Genomic DNA, 17216 nt, shown 5'->3' with positions numbered 1-17216 from the left:
GTAGAGTGGTGTATTAGTGGAATAGCACACACCGGATTTCTCTCCTATCACTCAGTGCCCTACTTTTGAAATGTGACCACGTAGAGGGCTCGGCTGCCTTTTGACTAGGTTTGTGCCGTACAAATATGACATATATCTCTTAGCAAATGTGGACCACGCACATCTAGCAGTTCCACGCTTTCATTAATCAGAAGCAACCAGACTCCAAATCTTTACTATCTACATTACAACTGAACTGCAACCTTACTTTGCGTCCACTGCAATAAGTCACTGAATATTTAGCATAGGCTACCATCATGACATCAAGTGCCAAATTGGATCCAATAAGCAGAGCAAGAAGAGTCCATCCTGGGTTCTTTACAAACAGTAACACATCCCACCATCTAAGCTCCACAATCATAGCACTAACCAATACATTTGTTACCAAACTGAAAGAGACACGTTAGTGATAGATTCCTTACCCTAGAATATCCCCAGGCGTCAGACTTGATTCGGAAAGTTTTGCTAGCAGTACCCCTGCGCGTCAGTAGGTGGCGTCCTGCGGCTCCGCGTCCATCGCTGGCGTCATATGCGCTGAGATGATGTCACGGAGACTACTTTGGCGCCACCCATGCGCGCTGACGTCAGTTCTTTCTTTTTCTGCTCCAGCAAGCGCAGATCCGGATAGAGCGCGTACCTTAGTCACTTTTTGACTACTCTTTTTGAGACTTTTGTCTCCCTCTTTTTCTCCTGGTGCACATAGGGATGCCTGGTTTTAAGTCCTGTGGTGCCTGCCGTCGCAATATGTCAGTTGTGGAACCCCATGATGTGTGCCTCTACTGCCTGGAGACCGACCACGACTCCCGGAACTGCCGGAACTGTCAAGCTATGGCCCCGAAGGCCTTGAGGGAGCAGCGCAGGAAACTGCTGGAGGCCCGACACTAGTCCCGATGCCGCTCTGAGTTCAGGGACTGCTCCCGGGGCCGCAGTAGTGGCTCCTCCGGCTCCAAGTCTTTTCCCTCGGATTCCGGTAAGCGACAACATTAAAAGAAGTCGAAGAAATGTGTTCGCCCTCCGACGTCCCCCGTTGGTCCTCGGATGCGGACGATGGGGACAGAGCTTCTGCCCCTGCGGCTCCTTTGGAGCCTGGGAGTCCTGCGGCCTACCCGCCTTATCCGGGTCCATCGGCGACTCCCGAACAGGTGCGAGATTTCTTACCACCATGGACTGCCTTTTTAGGCCTCGGGCTCCCGTTGGTGCGCCTTTGGGCCCCACGGTCCCGTGCCACAGGATCATACGCCGCTGGCTCAGGCTCTGCCACCGGTGCCACAGTGGGTGCCGTTCGTTTCGCAATTGCCCCGGTTCCAGGACCATTTCGTTCTGGCCTGGGGTCCACATTGGGACACAGCGCTGGCCCGACCCCGGCCAGCGCCGTTCACGGCGCCGTTTCCAACTCTGTTTGTCCCTTCACCGGCTCCGGCTCTGCTGCCGCGACCGGTTCCTCCTGCAACGGTGGTGGAGGATGATTGAGAGGGGTCAGAGGACTCTCTTGCCCGTCAGTGTGACTCCAAGCAGGATTGGGTGGGCGATCTGGAGGACGCAGGTGACATTGATGTCTCTTCTGACCCGGGGTTTGCCTCTCCTCCGCCTACGATGGAGGAGGGCTCTTCCTACACGATGGTGCTCCGTCAGGCGGCTGAGGTCCTCAACCTAGACCTCTCTATGGTGGCCCTCAAAACTAGCCTCCTCACCGAGGTGCTCCAAACGGCGTCTAATTCGTTGGAGCCGCTGCTTCCCTTCAATGACGCCTTCACCGACGTCCTGTTGGGCACTTGGTCGTGGCTGGCGGAAAATATGGCAGCCGCTGGTTAGGCGGTGCGCGCATCTGAAACAGACCGTACTGAGCTCCCATGGTATCCGTGCAGCTACCGGCTCTATGGCGGTTTCTCTGCAGTAGATGACTCCGGCTCCGGCTCCGGCAGGAAGGGTTTTGTGAAGCTTTTTCCCCGGGAGCTCCGACCGCGCTGATCACGCTTGCTAGCGGCTCTGTGTTCTGTGCGCTCGACGCGGATGTGTGTGGGACTGAGCCTGAAGCCTCCCCCCGCCTCTCTTCCGCGGTGGAAGCAGGCAGCCGTGGAGCTTAGGCGCAGCCGCAGGGCGGCGGCTCGCGGGCTCCTTAGAGGGAGTATACGAGGTCTCCGAGGCGAGAGTGGTGAGGGGCGGGTGAAGGCTCACCTGATTTTCTCCAAAATTAACCCCAGGGAGCTCACAGAGTCGGAGGGAAATACTGAGGTTGGAGCGGCAAGGGAAAAGGAGACGGTAGGGGTACCCCGCGTTTTCCCTACAGCGCCTGGCAACAAAAGACTGAACAGTAAGGAGGGGGCAAGGGTTGGAGACGCTGTGAATCTAAATGCTAAAAAACTCACCAGTGGCACACCCGGAAAGCGGGTGGTAAGGGCAGAAGGCGGGGAAGGGCTCTAGGAACAGCGCCCCGGTGGAGAAGCAAGGAGCAGGTCACAAGGTAGCCCCAAACTCCACTTCAGAAGGTAGCCCGGTTAGAGAAAGTAAAGGGGGAGTAGAGGGGGAAGGAGAGGCTGAGGCTGAGGTTGAGGTGGGATCTGAAGTAGTCAATAATAACCCTAAAGCCAATACTAGCTCCCGGCTAGGTGGTAAAGGCAGCACAAAGGGGTTAATGAAAAGTGTGACCCGTATAACTCCCTCGCTGCGTTCATATTGCAAAGTACTGCCCCAAGTATTGGATATTCTGCAGAGTACAGAGGTGGTTAGTTACACCCCAGAAGGAATCATGAGTGACCCCAATATTGCCACGGTGACTGACCCCACTGGAGCACCAGTCATAACAGATGTTACAACAGAGGTTTCAAAGTCTGTTGTAGACCTTAGGGGATTGGATCAGTCTGTGGAGGTTGGCGGGGGAGCCACTGATGCCGGTGGAGATTCTACTGTTGGAGAAAAAGGGGGCGGTGGCCCATTGGAGGTGCTTCTGTCTGCCATGAGGGAGGAGATAAGGAGCGGCTTTGCGGAATCAAAGACTAACAAGAATGAGATCAGGGCGGTGTGCGAGATCCTTGAAAAGAAGATGGATGGCCTCTCCGAAAGAACAGAGTGCCTGGAAGGTTCAGTAGGGGAGCTAAAAGCGAGTCTGGAATCAGCAGAGATTAAGATCCAATTCCTACGGAGAGAAGGGGATGCTATGAAGGAAAGGGTTGAGTCCTTGGAAAATTATTCCAGAAGGAACAATCTCCGACTTTTGAAGATCCCAGAGGGGAAGGAGGGTGGTGATATTAAGGCATTTGTGGTGGCAATACTAAAGAAGGCCCTCAACATAGATGAAACAACAGAAGCTCTGGAGAGTGATATCCAGAAGATACATAGAGATCCCTTTCGCCTCAACCCCGGGAGAGTGAAATCAAGAAAGATCTTAGTGAACTTCCTTACATACACCCTCAGGGAAAAAATCTTGAATCTCGCATTAAAGGCGAAGTCACTAAAGGCCCCAGACTTTTCTTTTGAAGTCCGGTCCGATCTGTCGAAAACCACCTTAGATAGACAGTGGGAGCTCGGCCAAAAAATGAAGAAGTTTAGAGCTGTGGGGGCAACAGTACAGATGAGGTTTCCTGCCTTCTTGAGGGTGATGTATAATAATAAAATGCACAACATCCGATCCCCTCTGAAGGCAGATGAATTAATAGCATCCATTAGTGCGCATTCACGAGGGGGATGCTGAGGTGTTTCTCTCGTGGTGTTTAGTGGATTAGTGGTCAGTGTTTACTGAAGAAGGTTTCATATAAAGCCTAACCCGTTTGGGGGAAAAAAAAGAGGAACAAAAATAAACAAAAAGATTGTAAAACATAGAACCAAAAAATGGTTGTATTAAGTTAACGGAAGGTTATACTGTGGAAAAGACTAGAATCAGACAACCGCAAAAAAAAAAAAAATTCACAAAACAAAAAAGAGGGGGGAAACTATAAGTGGGGGTGGTATATAAATACACTATGAATATACTAAGAAGTTACTTTTGTCACAATTGGGGAACTCCCCTCCTTCTCTTACTGTCATACTGTCATAAGCATGCATTCTCAGGAGCCAGTGAGACACCTATGCTCTTTTTAGCCGGTATTTTTATGTAGGATAGATGGGGTAGTAGGGGAGGGTCTGTCTGACGATGCAAACCTGGCTATTCATCTGGCCAGTGTAAGTGAGGGAGGGTTTTCCAGGGGTTGGGGAGAGGGGAGGAAAAAGAGTTAAAATGTCCTCGTATGTCTGTTCTCCTTAAATTTGTATTGGGCAGTAATTTCTTTAATCGCCTCATGAACAGTTTCTGTCAGGTCAAAAGATGTCAATCAATATACTTAAGAGAGGTCGGTTTTACAGGTGGTGGGATGGGAAGGGGTAGGAAAGGGACATGACTGTGTTGCAGTTTTTATCCTGGAACGTCAATGGCCTGCGTGTGAGTGGTAGGAGACACAGAATTTTCCCCCACGCAGGTCATTGTCATCCAGGAGACACACTTACTCAAATATGAGGTGAACGACATGCTAAAAAAGCTGAAGTGGGTGGATAAATTTGTATGTACAGACCATAACGTTAATATACATGGGATCCTCATTATTTTTAAAAAGCAGGCTAAAGCACAGATCTTGGAGCATAAGGAGGATCTCAGCGGAAGATGGCTACTGACGAAAGTACAGTTAGATGGTCGATCATACATTTTAGTGGGTTATTATGGCCCAAATCAAGACGACCCATCATACCTGAATATGATCCAGAACCACTTGATTACTTCCCAAGACCCAGTAATCTGGGCTGGAGATTTTAATATAGTACTAAATCCAAAACTCGACAAGTCGCCCAACTCAAGAGCATCAACGCCTTCCAAATCCAGGCAAACCCTTATATCAATAATGACAACCTTGGGTTTAGCAGATCTATCGAGGGAGAGGGCGGGTAACACACTGGGGGTTTCCTTCCAGAATATTAAATATAAACATAAGTCAAGAATTGACTATGCCCTTTTCAGCTATAATCTGAAAGACGAACTGAAGGAGTTAATATACATCTCTTGCCACCTGTCTGACCATTCAGCTATTTCTTTTACTTTAAAATACTCCCAGCAGATCAGGCATACTTCTTGGTCCTTCGACCGGACGATCCTGCTTGAAGAAGAAGAGATAAGCTTTTTTGTTGCTGAGTCTATTTCATTTTTGAAAATCAATTTAAACTCTGCTACGACAGCGATCGTGTGGGAAGCATTTAAAGCTTACTTAAGAGGGTGCATAACTAACAGAGCCTCACACAGAGGGAAGGTATATAGAGAAACAATATCTGAAAGAGACACGTTAGTGATAGATTCCTTACCTTAGAATATCCCCAGGCGTCAGACTGGATCCGGAAACTTTTGCGTAGCAGTACCCTTGCGCGTCGGTAGGTGTCGTCTGCGGCTCCGCGTCCGTCGTCGGCGTCGTGGGCGCCGTGATGACGTCGTCGGAGTACTTAGACGCCGCCTCCGCGTGCTGACGTCAGTTCTTCTTTTTTCCGCGCCAGCCAGCGCAGATCTGAAAAGAGCAGTTACCCTAGTCATTTTTGACTAAGTCTTTTGGTGATGTTTTTGATCCAATTTGAATTCTGTACGACTCCGACGGTGCCTGTAGGGATGCCCGGCTTCAAGCATTGCGACGAGTGCGACCGTACCATGTCGGCCACGGATCCCCACCGCCTGTGTCTGATGTGTTTGGGCGTCGACCATGACGACGAGGCCTGCCCCGACTGTCGGGCCCTTTCGAGGAAGGCCATGCGGGAGCGGTCCCGCAGGCGGCTCGAACTCCGGCAGTGTGAGGTCCCGGTCCCGGTCCCATGGGAGGTCGAGGGACAGGTCGCTGGAACGGAGCCGTCACAGCTCCGGGAGTCGGCACCACTCCTCCAGGTCCAAGTCGTCAGGTAAGAAGCATAAGAAGTCGAAGAGACATCATCGCTCTTCTGACTCCCCCCGACGCTCGCGCGATGCGGGCGGGGGTTCAGGTGACACCACCCACGCGGCTCCTCGGGAGTCGCGGCGCCGCGTCCGGCCCCATACCCTCCGGTCCCTGGGCTGAACGCGACGCCGGAGGAGATTGAGCGTTTCCTCATGGCCATGAGGTCCCTTTCTCCTCCGACGGGTTACGCGGCGCCTTCGGGCCCAGCGATCGCGTCAGGGGGCCCTAGTAGGTCGGGGGCTTCAACCCCAACGCCGTCGGGTGCTTCGGCCCGACGCTGCCGGGCCCCACGATCCCGACACCGCCGGTGCCCTTGGACCCGGCGCCGCAGGGTACAGCAGCTCCGCCGCCGTCGGCGCCTTCGGGCCCGGCTCCGCAGGACGCCGCTGGACCTTCCTCGGGCGATGGATCGTCACTGGTGGACCTTACGACCCCCCGGCGTCGGTCCGTGTGGTGTCCCCTCCGGCGCCGTCCTCGGGCGGCGCCGTCCCCGATGCCTCCTTTCATTCGGTTCTGACGTCGGGACGACGCCTATCGGCGCCGGTCTTTACGTCGTTTGGAGATTTTAGCTTCTACGAGCCGACCTCATACAATTACGACCCTGAATCTCAGGAGATGAGGGATGAGGAGGATTGGGAGGGGTCTGAGGACCCTCTGACCAGGGAGTGTCAGTCTAACATGGACTGGACAGGAGACCTTGGGGAGGCCAGTGGCCTGGACACCTCTCCAGACACTGGATTTGTCTCTCCTCCTACCGTGGCTTTGGAGGAGGGAGCTACCTATGGTGTGGTGTTGACGAGGGCTGCCAAGGCCTTGGGCCTTGAGCTCCCCGTCGCAGCCGTGAGGACTAACCTCCTCACTGAGGTCCTTAAGCCGCAGTCATGCTCCATGGAGCCTCTGCTGCCGTTTAATGAGGCCTTGACGGACGTTCTTTTGGGCACGTGGTCCAGGCCCCCTATGGGTTCGCCCGTAGATAGGAACGTGGCCAGACGCCACCGCCCGGCTCTGGGCGACCCATGTTTCCGGTCCTTCCACCGCACGCCCGAGAGTCTGGTCATCCAGGCCTCTAATTCCCAGACCGCATTCCCGACGGCCCCGCCGGACAGGGAATCCAAGAGGTACGAGAACTATGGCAAGAAGATCTTCTCGTCCCTTAGTTTGGGACTGCAGTCTTCCAACACCGCATGCCTCTTGGGCCGCTACACCCACTCTCTGTGGGAGACGGTGGCGGATGTGCGGCCAGAGTGCCCGTTGAAGGTACGGGCCAAACTCGGCCAAGCCCTTGTGGAGGGTCGGGATGCAGTCAAGTATTCCATCAGGTGTGTGCTGGATACTACTGACTCGCTGGGCAGAGCGATGGCTACGACGGTGGCGGTAAGACGCCACGCCTGGCTGAGATCCGCCAATTTTTCGGCAGACGTCCAGAACACTCTTATGGACATGCCGTTCGATGGCCGTCGCCTCTTTGGCGACAAGGCAGACCACGCGCTTGAGCGCTTTACCAAGTCCTTGGGCCTCTCGGCCCGCGCCAGCAAACGAGTGCCTTTTGCTCCTTTAGTGACCACGGAAGGGGCGTCCCCACACGTGCCGCCAGCCACTCGCCTCAAACTGTCGTCCAGCGCGGCGGTGGCCGTGGAAACCGCCGTGGAGGCGGTCGGGGAAACCGGCGGAGTCAGTCCACACCTGCCCCCGCGGCATCCACTTCTAAACCCTCCTAGTCCGTGCTTTTCGGCCCATGTGACGCCAGTGGGAGGCAGGGTTCGCCATCACCACTCTCACTGGCGCACTGTCACTTCGGACAGGTGGGTGCTGCAGATCGTCCGAAGGGGCTACTCCCTCCCCTTCGAGACGACTCCTCAAGCCATGCCACCGCAACACCACCGCATATTGGGGGATCACTTGCTGCTCCTGCAGGAGGAAGTTTCGGCCCTCTTGGCCAAGGGGGCCATCGAGCGCGTTCCTGGGCCAGAAGTAGGACGTGGTTGCTACTCCCACTACTTTCTGGTACCCAAGAAGGGCAAAGGGGGCCTACGCCCTATCTTGGATCTGAGGAACGTCAACGGCTTCCTCCGGAAGAAGAAGTTCAAAATGCTGACACTAGCTCAGGTCTTAGCTGCCCTAGACCCAGGAGACTGGATGGTAGCGTTGGACTTGCAGGACACGTATTTCCATATCCCCGTCCTGCCGGCCCGCCGGCGTTACCTGCGGTTCACGGTTGGCCACGAGCACTTTCAGTTTACCGCGCTCCCCTTCGGCCTTACCAGCGCCCCACGGGTGTTCACGAAGGTGATGGCGGTGGTCGCAGCTCATCTGCGCAGGTTAGGGGTGTCAGTCTTCCCCTACCTAGACGACTGGTTGTTGAAGGCGGGCTCGCCCCAGACAGTCGTCAACCACCTCCAGACTACGGCGGATCTCCTGCACCAGCTGGGATTTTCCATCAATGTGCCGAAGTCGCACCTGTGCCCCTCTCAGAAGCTCCTTTTCATCGGAGCGGTTCTCGACTCGGCGCAGTTTCCGGTTTACCCGCCCGAACAGCGGGTTCGGGATATACAGGCTCTGATTCCGATCTTCGGGCCTTTTATCCCGAGTTTCGGTCAGGTTGACGCTGCGGCTTCTGGGGCTGATGGCTTCCTGCATCCTTCTGGTGCATCACGCACGGCGGCGGATGCGGGCTCTGCAGTGGGACCTGAAGTTTCAGTGGGCCCAGCATCAGGTCAACCTGTCCGACCATGTCCTGATCTCGGAGGGCACTGCGAGACAGTAGCAGTGGTGGCTCACGGACCGCGATTGGGTCAACGGCAGATCCCTCTCCCTTCCCCAACCGGAGCACGTAGTTGTGACGGACGCGTCCCTCCAGGGCTGGGGTGGCCACATGGGAGAGGCGGAGATCAGAGGCATCTGGTCTCCGGCGGAGTCCCGGCTCCATATCAACCTGTTGGAGCTGCGGGCGATTCGTCTGGCACTGAAGGCATTCCTCCCGTCTGTCCGAGGGAGTGCAGTGCAGGTGTTCACGGACAACACCACCGCCATGTGGTCAACAAATAGGGCGGGGTGGGGTCGTGGACCCTCTGCCAGGAGGCTCTGCGCCTCTGGCAATGGCTGGAACATCAGGGCGTGACTCTGATGGTTCAACACCTGGCAGGTTCTCTGAACGCCAGGGCGGACAAACTCAGCCGACGGTGCTCGTTGGATCACGAATGGCGTCTGAACTCTGCCGTGGCGCAAGGTCTCTTTCTGCAGTGGGGAGAGCCTTGGTTAGATCTATTCGCCACTGAAGAGAACGCGCAATGTCATCAGTTCTGCGCATTGGAATTTCCAAGGCCGGAGACGCTTTTCGTCGCGAGTGGAGTTGCGGTCTGTTGTACGCCTTCCCGCCTATACCATTTCTGCCCAGAGTGCTGAAGAAGATCAAGCGCGACCGGGCACAAGTCATCCTTGTGGCACCCGACTGGGCACGAAGGTACTGGTATCCCGAGCTACTCAGTATGTCAGTCGATCCCCCGGTTCGTCTGCCTCTTCAGGAGGACCTTTTGTCGCAGCAGCAGGGGACGGTCCTCCACCCGAACCTGTCCCGTCTCCACCTCCATGCTTGGAGATTGAGCGGCGACAGTTGAGGCCTTTTGACTTGCCTCCTGAAGTTTGCAACGTCATTCTGGCAGCCGGGCGTCCCTCCACAAAGTCGGTATACGCCTGCAGGCGGAACAGATTTGTGGCATGGTGCACAGCAAAGGCTGTGGATCCCCTTAATGCCCCTCTTTCGGAGGTTCTCCTCTTTCTTCTCTCTCTTGCCCAGCAGGGCTCTGCTCTGGGCACTGTCAAGGGCTACCTTTCAGCTCTCTCAGCCTTTCTGAGGCTGCCTGACCAGCCTTCTTTGTTCAAGTCCCCTATCGTTAATCGATTCCTGAAGGGCATCACTCATACGTTTCCTCCTGTTCCCATCGTGATGCCTCAGTGGGACTTGAACCTGGTTCTTACATTTCTGATGTGCGTTCCCTTTGAGCCGCTTCACAACTGTCCTCTTCGCCTTCTTTCTTTGAAGACTGCCTTCCTGGTAGCCATCCCCTTTGCCAGGAGTGTGAGTGAGCTCCAGGCTCTATCTTGTAAACCTCCTTTCCTTTCTGTCCATCCGGACAAGGTTGTGTTACGGACAAGGCCCTCCTTCCTACCCAAGGTAGTCACGGCCTTCCACATTGGGCAATCCATCACGTTGCCCACCTTCTTTCCACCTCCGCACCCCTGGAGAGAGGAGGAGCGGCTCCACCGTCTGGACCCAAAACTTGCGCTCTCCTTTTATCTGAATCGCACACAACAGTTCCGGGTGGATGATCAACTCTTTGTTGGGTACGCGGGCGCTAAGAAAGGGAAAGCGGTGCACAAGCGGACCATCTCCCGGTGGATTATCTTGTGCATCCAGGCGTGTTACTCCTTGGCTAAGAAGGAACCCCCTGTTGGGCTGAGGGCTCATTCCACTCGAGCCACGGCCACTACAACTGCCTTGGGCCGAGGTGTGCCCTTGCAGGACATTTGTCAGGCAGCTACGTGGGCCTCGCTGCACACGTTTGCAAGACACTACTACCTGGACAGTCAAGTCCGGAGGGACGGCTACTTTGGCCGCTCCGTCCTCCAGGACTTTCTGGTGTGATTATTGGTTCACAGACCCACCACCACGGGGATGGTATTGCTGGGGTATCTATTCTAAGGTAAGGAATCTATCACTAACGTGTCTCTTTCAGATGCACAAGTTACTACTTGTGTAACGATATATCTGTAAGAGACATTAGTTAGTGATAGATTCCTTACTGACCCACCCATCCTCCCCGTTCTGCGAACCGATATCTAGGGTTAAGGTCATCCCCTTGAAGGACTGGGTTCTTTAAGACCCAGCGGTGCCAGGGCACAACACCTGAAACCTTCGTGGGTAACCTGCTCCGGCGTACGAATCACAGAGACATGGGACACTTCCTTCGACGTCAAAGATTCAAGGTTTATTTGCTGCAGGGAACACAGAAATCACAGGAAGTACATCGAGTGTAGTTCGGGGAGACTGCTTCAAATTGGTTCTGTGGATCGCTCCTTTTATACAGTTTTTACCCATAGGATAACATGATACACAAAAGTTTACAACCCGGTTCCCACAATTATCCCCCAGAGGGGTCACTTTGGTCACTTTGAAACACACAAGGTCCGGAACATAAGTGCGGAAACATTTGGCGGTTCCCAACTGTAAAAACCCATCTTCCCACCATTAGCAAATTCCAATCAGCAGTAAAACAGATCGAAATAGGAACGAAGACAGGTGCAGAGGAAGACGGAGACAGTGGGGAGATCGGAAAGGGTGTAAAAGGGGAGGTATCGGGAAACACGAGATACAGGCATCAAAGGGACGTGCCTAATGAGATGCACGGCTGAGACAATAAGCCCGTGCGGCAAGATGAGCCTCAAGCGGCGTCATCTGCCTTACAGTGGCATCCCCCTCATCATAAAGACACTTACAAAGAACATGTGTCTTCCGCAAATATCTTGGGAGTCCCAGGGTCGCGAAGCGGACAGCGTCCGTTCGCTGGCTACTTGAGGGCAAGAGACAAAATGGATGCCGTATCTAAGATGGAACCCGTGGGTACAGATGAAAAACCCACATAACAAACGAACGGTTTAAGTTAGCACAGCGAAACTGCGCACACTTACTAAACTCGTCATTTGCGGTTCATAGATACCAGACTCGACCATATTCGTGCGAGTCGAAAACACCACTTACAATTGTCACGGAACCTCAGACGCTCCTTTTGCCCTCATGTAGGCAAGCACTAGTCGGAATCATATTCGATATTCATCAGACCATCGAGATGTTGCTGTAGCATAGCTCTGTCCAATCGAGTCCCCTTGGTAACAGATGGTTGTCTCATACACGTTGTAGCACAAAGGCCACATAAGGCAGGACCACACTGCACACAAAGGCAACACGTGAACAGGAACACTACCACAACTCCGATGATCATCAGAATTTTCCAACCCCAGGTCGACATCAGGCCCCAAAACCATCCAAGTAGCGTCCAATCCCCTACATCCACGTGTATGGATTCGGAGATCTTATGCAACCTCGAGATGGCTTGATAGACGGTAGGAGCATTATCTGGAATGAAAATGCAGCAGCTCGAATGGATCACCTTACATACCCCACCACGATCTGCTAAGATGACATCTAAAACCATACGGTTTTGTAACGTCATAAGTCTCTCCGCCTGAAGTTCTGTGGTGATATTACCAAGGGCACTGGCAGTAATATTAGCTGTCGATTCTACCACTCGAGTCAACTGTCTCAGGTTCCTACTATTAACCATAGGTCCCCAAAACGGGAGGAAACCCTTGAAAAAGTCTCCTGCCTCTTGACCGGCAGTATCCTCTTCGCTAATTACGCCTCGCACAACTCTAGTCTTATGATAATCGGCATTTACAGTGAACGTCGGAGGCAACAGATTTGCAATAAAACATGAGCCCATGAAGTCAGCGGGCAGCCATGTGTATGCACGATCATAACAAATAAAGTATGTACCCTTGGCAGCCAGAAACACAGGGGACGAGAACATCGGCAGAATGTAATTTTCAGTGCAAGCACTTGCTCCAAGTCGGGCTTGCGATCTTCGGCCACGACCCATGAGACAAAAATTACCAGTGTGGGGTACGACCCATATTGGAGGCGAGCTTTTAAGCTGCTTTTCACTAGTGAACACACTATATTCACCTCTACTTAGGACCTTATAGGCTTGTACCTCTTCTTCAGGGATAAGCGAAGGATCATAGATCTCACTATCTAAGTCCTCTATGGCTATCGATAAAGGCTTCTGATACGAAGTAGGGCCAGAGTAGGGGGAACGTGGTTCTCGAATGGGGTGGAAACCCAGTGCGCTTCGAAACATTGTTTGAAATGCTCGAGCTGACCCTTGGGAACTATACGGTAACACCAGATATGGAATTCCCTTATCCGTAGTATGTGGCATCAACCCACACACCCAACAATTAGTAGTGTTAACCACTAACTGATGCTGATGGAGGAGCTGAATAAAGGAATTGTTGCGGAATTCTACACGTCTAGCCTGCTCGTGTTCCGGTAACATGTGAAAGGAATGGGGAGAAGCAGTAGAGGTAAGATTAGGGTAAGAAGTAGGAGTAGGTGTAGCAGGTAAGAAGTAAGACATCGTATAATACACCCCACCCGCCAATAATGCAGAAGCAGTCAAAAACAATACAAACAGTTGGAATATAAAACATTTGGTACGACTGAGTTGCTGCAGCTTGAATCTATAGACTTGAGCCCCTTCCAAATCATTCAGCTTCGAGAATGCCATTCCCTATGACCGTCCGCAACGTTTCTTGACGCACTTCGTTCTGTGCAGCAATAGTCAATCCCCAGGAGTTCCTAGGAACCGACGGCCTTTAACCTAGCGTCAAGACCTACTGTCCAGAAGGAAGTACGCGCGCGGCCCTACGGCCTTCAATACACAATATGTATGTACAAGCACAATGTCTCTCAGGCTGTGGAAGTAAAAAGATACAAGGAAGGAAACTCAATATATATATATATGTACACAAATCACAGTGATACGAATGTTCAAAACTGATCGCGGGAAACGAGGATATTGCAGTTGTCAATTTCAGCAAAGCAAGAAAAAATTTATTTGTCCTTAGTGCGAGATCGCAGAGAATATCTGTGTTTCCCGGGACGTGTCTGCTCGTCGAACAAAGGATCCGTTGAAGAGACAGCGTCCTGCTGGTCAGTTGATTGTTCTGGTCTTGAGTCTTTTGCTGACAATGTTTCAACAGTGGCTTTCTGCTGCGCTGAGGATTCTCCAACAGGCTGTGCGTCGCTGAAAGGCACAAACGCCGGCAATGTTTCTGTTTCTGTTGACGCAATGCCTTTCCTTACCCACGGGTCTGCCGGAAAAGGGATAGGGACTCGCTTGGTGTGCGTAGCGTGCACCCAATTCTTGCGCCCCTCAAGACGAACGGCAGTCCTCGTGGCCAGGAGCACCTGGTAAGGTCCGGTAAACCTTGGGTCCAGATTATTCTTGCGTGAAAAGTTGCGTGTTACCACCCAGTCTCCGGGCTGGAGCTGGTGGCCTGGACCCTCCGTCTGCGTCGGCAATGCGTCGTAAACCTGTTGGTGAATTAACCTCAGTTTAGCAGTCAAGTCATGTAAATAGTCAATCAACATTGGATACTCAAGATCAGAGAATATTCCTGGCCTAGGAACCCCCCACACATTCGCAGGACGGCCGAACACTATCTCATAGGGACTAAGCCCTACTCGGGAGTGTACAGTCGCCCTAGTTGACAGTAATGCTAAGGGTAAAGCGTCAGGCCACGAAAGACCAGTCGTAGCCTGAATCTTTGCTAACTTTAGTTTAAGGGTACCATTGTACCCCTCAACTAATCCAGCTGACTGGGGATGATTGGCGCTGTGGAATTTTTGGTTTATTCCAAGGCCCTTACACACACTCTTCATCACACTTCCAACAAACTCACTTCCGTTATCTGACCACACGACTCTAGGCATTCCATACCGAGGAAAATATTCCTTCAGTAGGATTTTCGCAGTAGACAAAGCAGTATTGTCTTTGAGAGGATAGGCCTCGATCCATCGAGAGAATGCGCAAACCACGACTAAAACGTATTTCAGGTTATTGCATCGATCCATATGGATGAAGTCCAATTGAATCACCTCAAAGGGATACGAAGGAGGAGCAAAACTGCCAGGGGGAGTTGGGGTTCCTTTGCCAGGATTGTACATTATACACACCATACAATTCTTCACCAGACGTTCAGCACATTTTGTAATTCCATCATTCTTCCACACAGGCGACAACAACTTACAAATACCTTTCGCGCTAATATGTGCTAACCCATGTGCCATTGTCACAACAGCCAGCACATACGCATCAGGCAACATCCATCTTTTCTGATCCGACAAATCAATCCAACAACCACTCGCATCCAACTTTCCCGTACTTTCTTTCCACTTCATCTTTTCAGTCTCGGTGGCCTCATTCTGAATTGCTTTCACGCTCTCAACAGTATCTTCACACATACTTGATTCTGTAGGCCACCTAACCGAACTCGTCACATACATTCGAGTGCTAAGGTTCCGGGCAGTCTCCTTAGCAATCTCATCTGCAAACGCATTACCACGACCAACATCATCCGTCACTCTACGATGCGCACTACACTTAACAATTGCAACTTGCTTAGGCAAAGTCAATGCATCCAAAAGATCATTCACAAGCTGGCCATGCTGTATCTTCGTACCGTGCGACGTCAAGAAACCACGCTCTCGCCACAATCGTCCAAAACTATGCGCTACACCAAACGCGCATTGACTGTCGGTGTACACATTCACACGTTTCCCTTTTGCTAACACACATGCTCTAGTGAGAGCGATCAGCTCTGAAGCTTGGGCAGAATTCTGATTCAATCTTGCAGTTTCAACAACAGTGTTCAGTGTTACAACAGCATAAGCGGTAGTCACATCGCCATTCGGCAACTTAAAACATGACCCATCCACATACAGAGTGCCATCCGGATCTTCCAATGGGGTGTTTTTAAGGTCCACTCGACCTTTCGTTTCTTCTTCAGTCCTCAAGTAGCAGTCATGTTCTGCTACTTCATTTGACTCTGTACTAATCGGTAACAAAGTTGCCGGATTTAGGACATTACAACGTTTTATCTGAATATGGCTTGCCAAGAGCGTCAATTCGTACCCAGACAACCTCGCACTCGTCAAGTGCTGAGTTTTCGTTCGATTCAAAAGAGTATCGACTGCATGCGGAACCATCACCGTAAGCATATTATCCATGACCAATCCTGCTGATTGTCGGATGGAGACCGCAGCTGCCGCAGTTGCTCTAAAACAACTCGGCAATGCTCTAGCTACTGGGTCCAAGGTCGAGGAAAAATATGCACATGGACGTTGCTTACCACCAAAAGGTTGCGTTAGAACACTCAAAGCACAACCTTCCCTCTCGTGAACATATAACGTGAACGGCTTGCCGTAGTCAGGGGTACCTAACACAGGAGCCGAACACAATGAATCACGTAGTTCAGAAAAACTTTTCTGACATTCTTCCGTCCATGGTAAAGGAGTTGAAACATCCTTGCACGTAAGAGCCACCAATGGTTTTGCTAGCAATGAAAAATTAGGAATCCATTGCCTGCAGTACGACGTGATACCTAGAAAGGCACGCACATCTCTTTGGGTTTTTGGCACAGCCATTCGCGCAATCGCTGCAATTCTCTCTGGGGTCAATCTCCTTCCCTCCTTTGACAATAAGTGACCTAGATAGGTTACTTCTTGACAACAATATTGGAGTTTAGAAGGTGACACCTTGTGATTTAACTCACAGAGATGTTGCAGCAACGACACTGTAGCAATTTTGCAAATGTCCTGAGTATCAGCAGCCACCAATAAGTCGTCGACGTATTGGATTAAAGCCGCACCAACCGGCAACCGAAACGCATCCAGTTGACCCTTCAAGGCTTGACTGTAAATCGATGGACTTTCACAGTAGCCCTGAGGAGCGCGTTTGAACCGGAAGCTACGTCCACCGAGAGAGAAACCGAAAAGGTCCCTACTCTCTTCGGCAATCGGGATGCTGAAAAACGCATTTTTCAAATCAATCACCGAAAACCATGACGCAGAAGCTGGAATCAGAGTCAGTAGCGCCGTGATGTCAGGCACAACAGGAAATTGAGGAACCACAATTTTATTTACCTCTCGTAAATCGATAACAAAGCGATAAACAGGCGGTTTTGTAGGATCTGTACGTTTAAGAATGGGCAGTACAGGGCTATTGCACACGTTTCCCCGAGTCTCTTCGATAACATCTTTCTCGATCAGATCGTAAATGATCGCTAACAAAGCTCGTTCACCATCAAGGGAGATACGATACTGGGGAATACGTGGCAATCGCACATTCGATTTCAACTGAACAACATAGGGGGAGATATCAAGTAGGCCCACATCATTTGGACCCGTCGCCCACAAAGACGCAGGAAGAGAACTCAATTCCGGTGGAAGCTTATCGAGGGACAAATACATGGGAGAGACTACCCTCTCTCCTAACGTAAGCTTTACACCCGCAGGAGAACAGTACAAAGTTGCATACAAACGTTTAAGCAAATCCAGGCCCAAAAGATTTTCGCCACAACCCGTGGTTAAAATCAACGGAGCTTCTAGCTCACGTGGCCCAATTT

At 51.9% G+C, this 17216-nt stretch overlaps 1 protein-coding gene across 1 annotated transcript in view; it reads left to right on the top strand.

The window, feature by feature from the left end:
* Positions 1-17216, top strand: part of DNAH5 (dynein axonemal heavy chain 5) — a 5605957-nt gene that overhangs the window by 4087540 nt on the left and 1501201 nt on the right. The gene's annotated exons all lie outside the window — the stretch shown is intronic.

Source organism: Lissotriton vulgaris, chromosome 4_1 (assembly GCF_964263255.1).
Source record: "Lissotriton vulgaris chromosome 4_1, aLisVul1.2, whole genome shotgun sequence".
NCBI lineage: Eukaryota > Metazoa > Chordata > Amphibia > Caudata > Salamandridae > Lissotriton > Lissotriton vulgaris.
The sequence above is the reverse complement of the archived record's forward strand: the minus strand, read 5'-3'. Positions and strand labels throughout refer to the sequence as shown.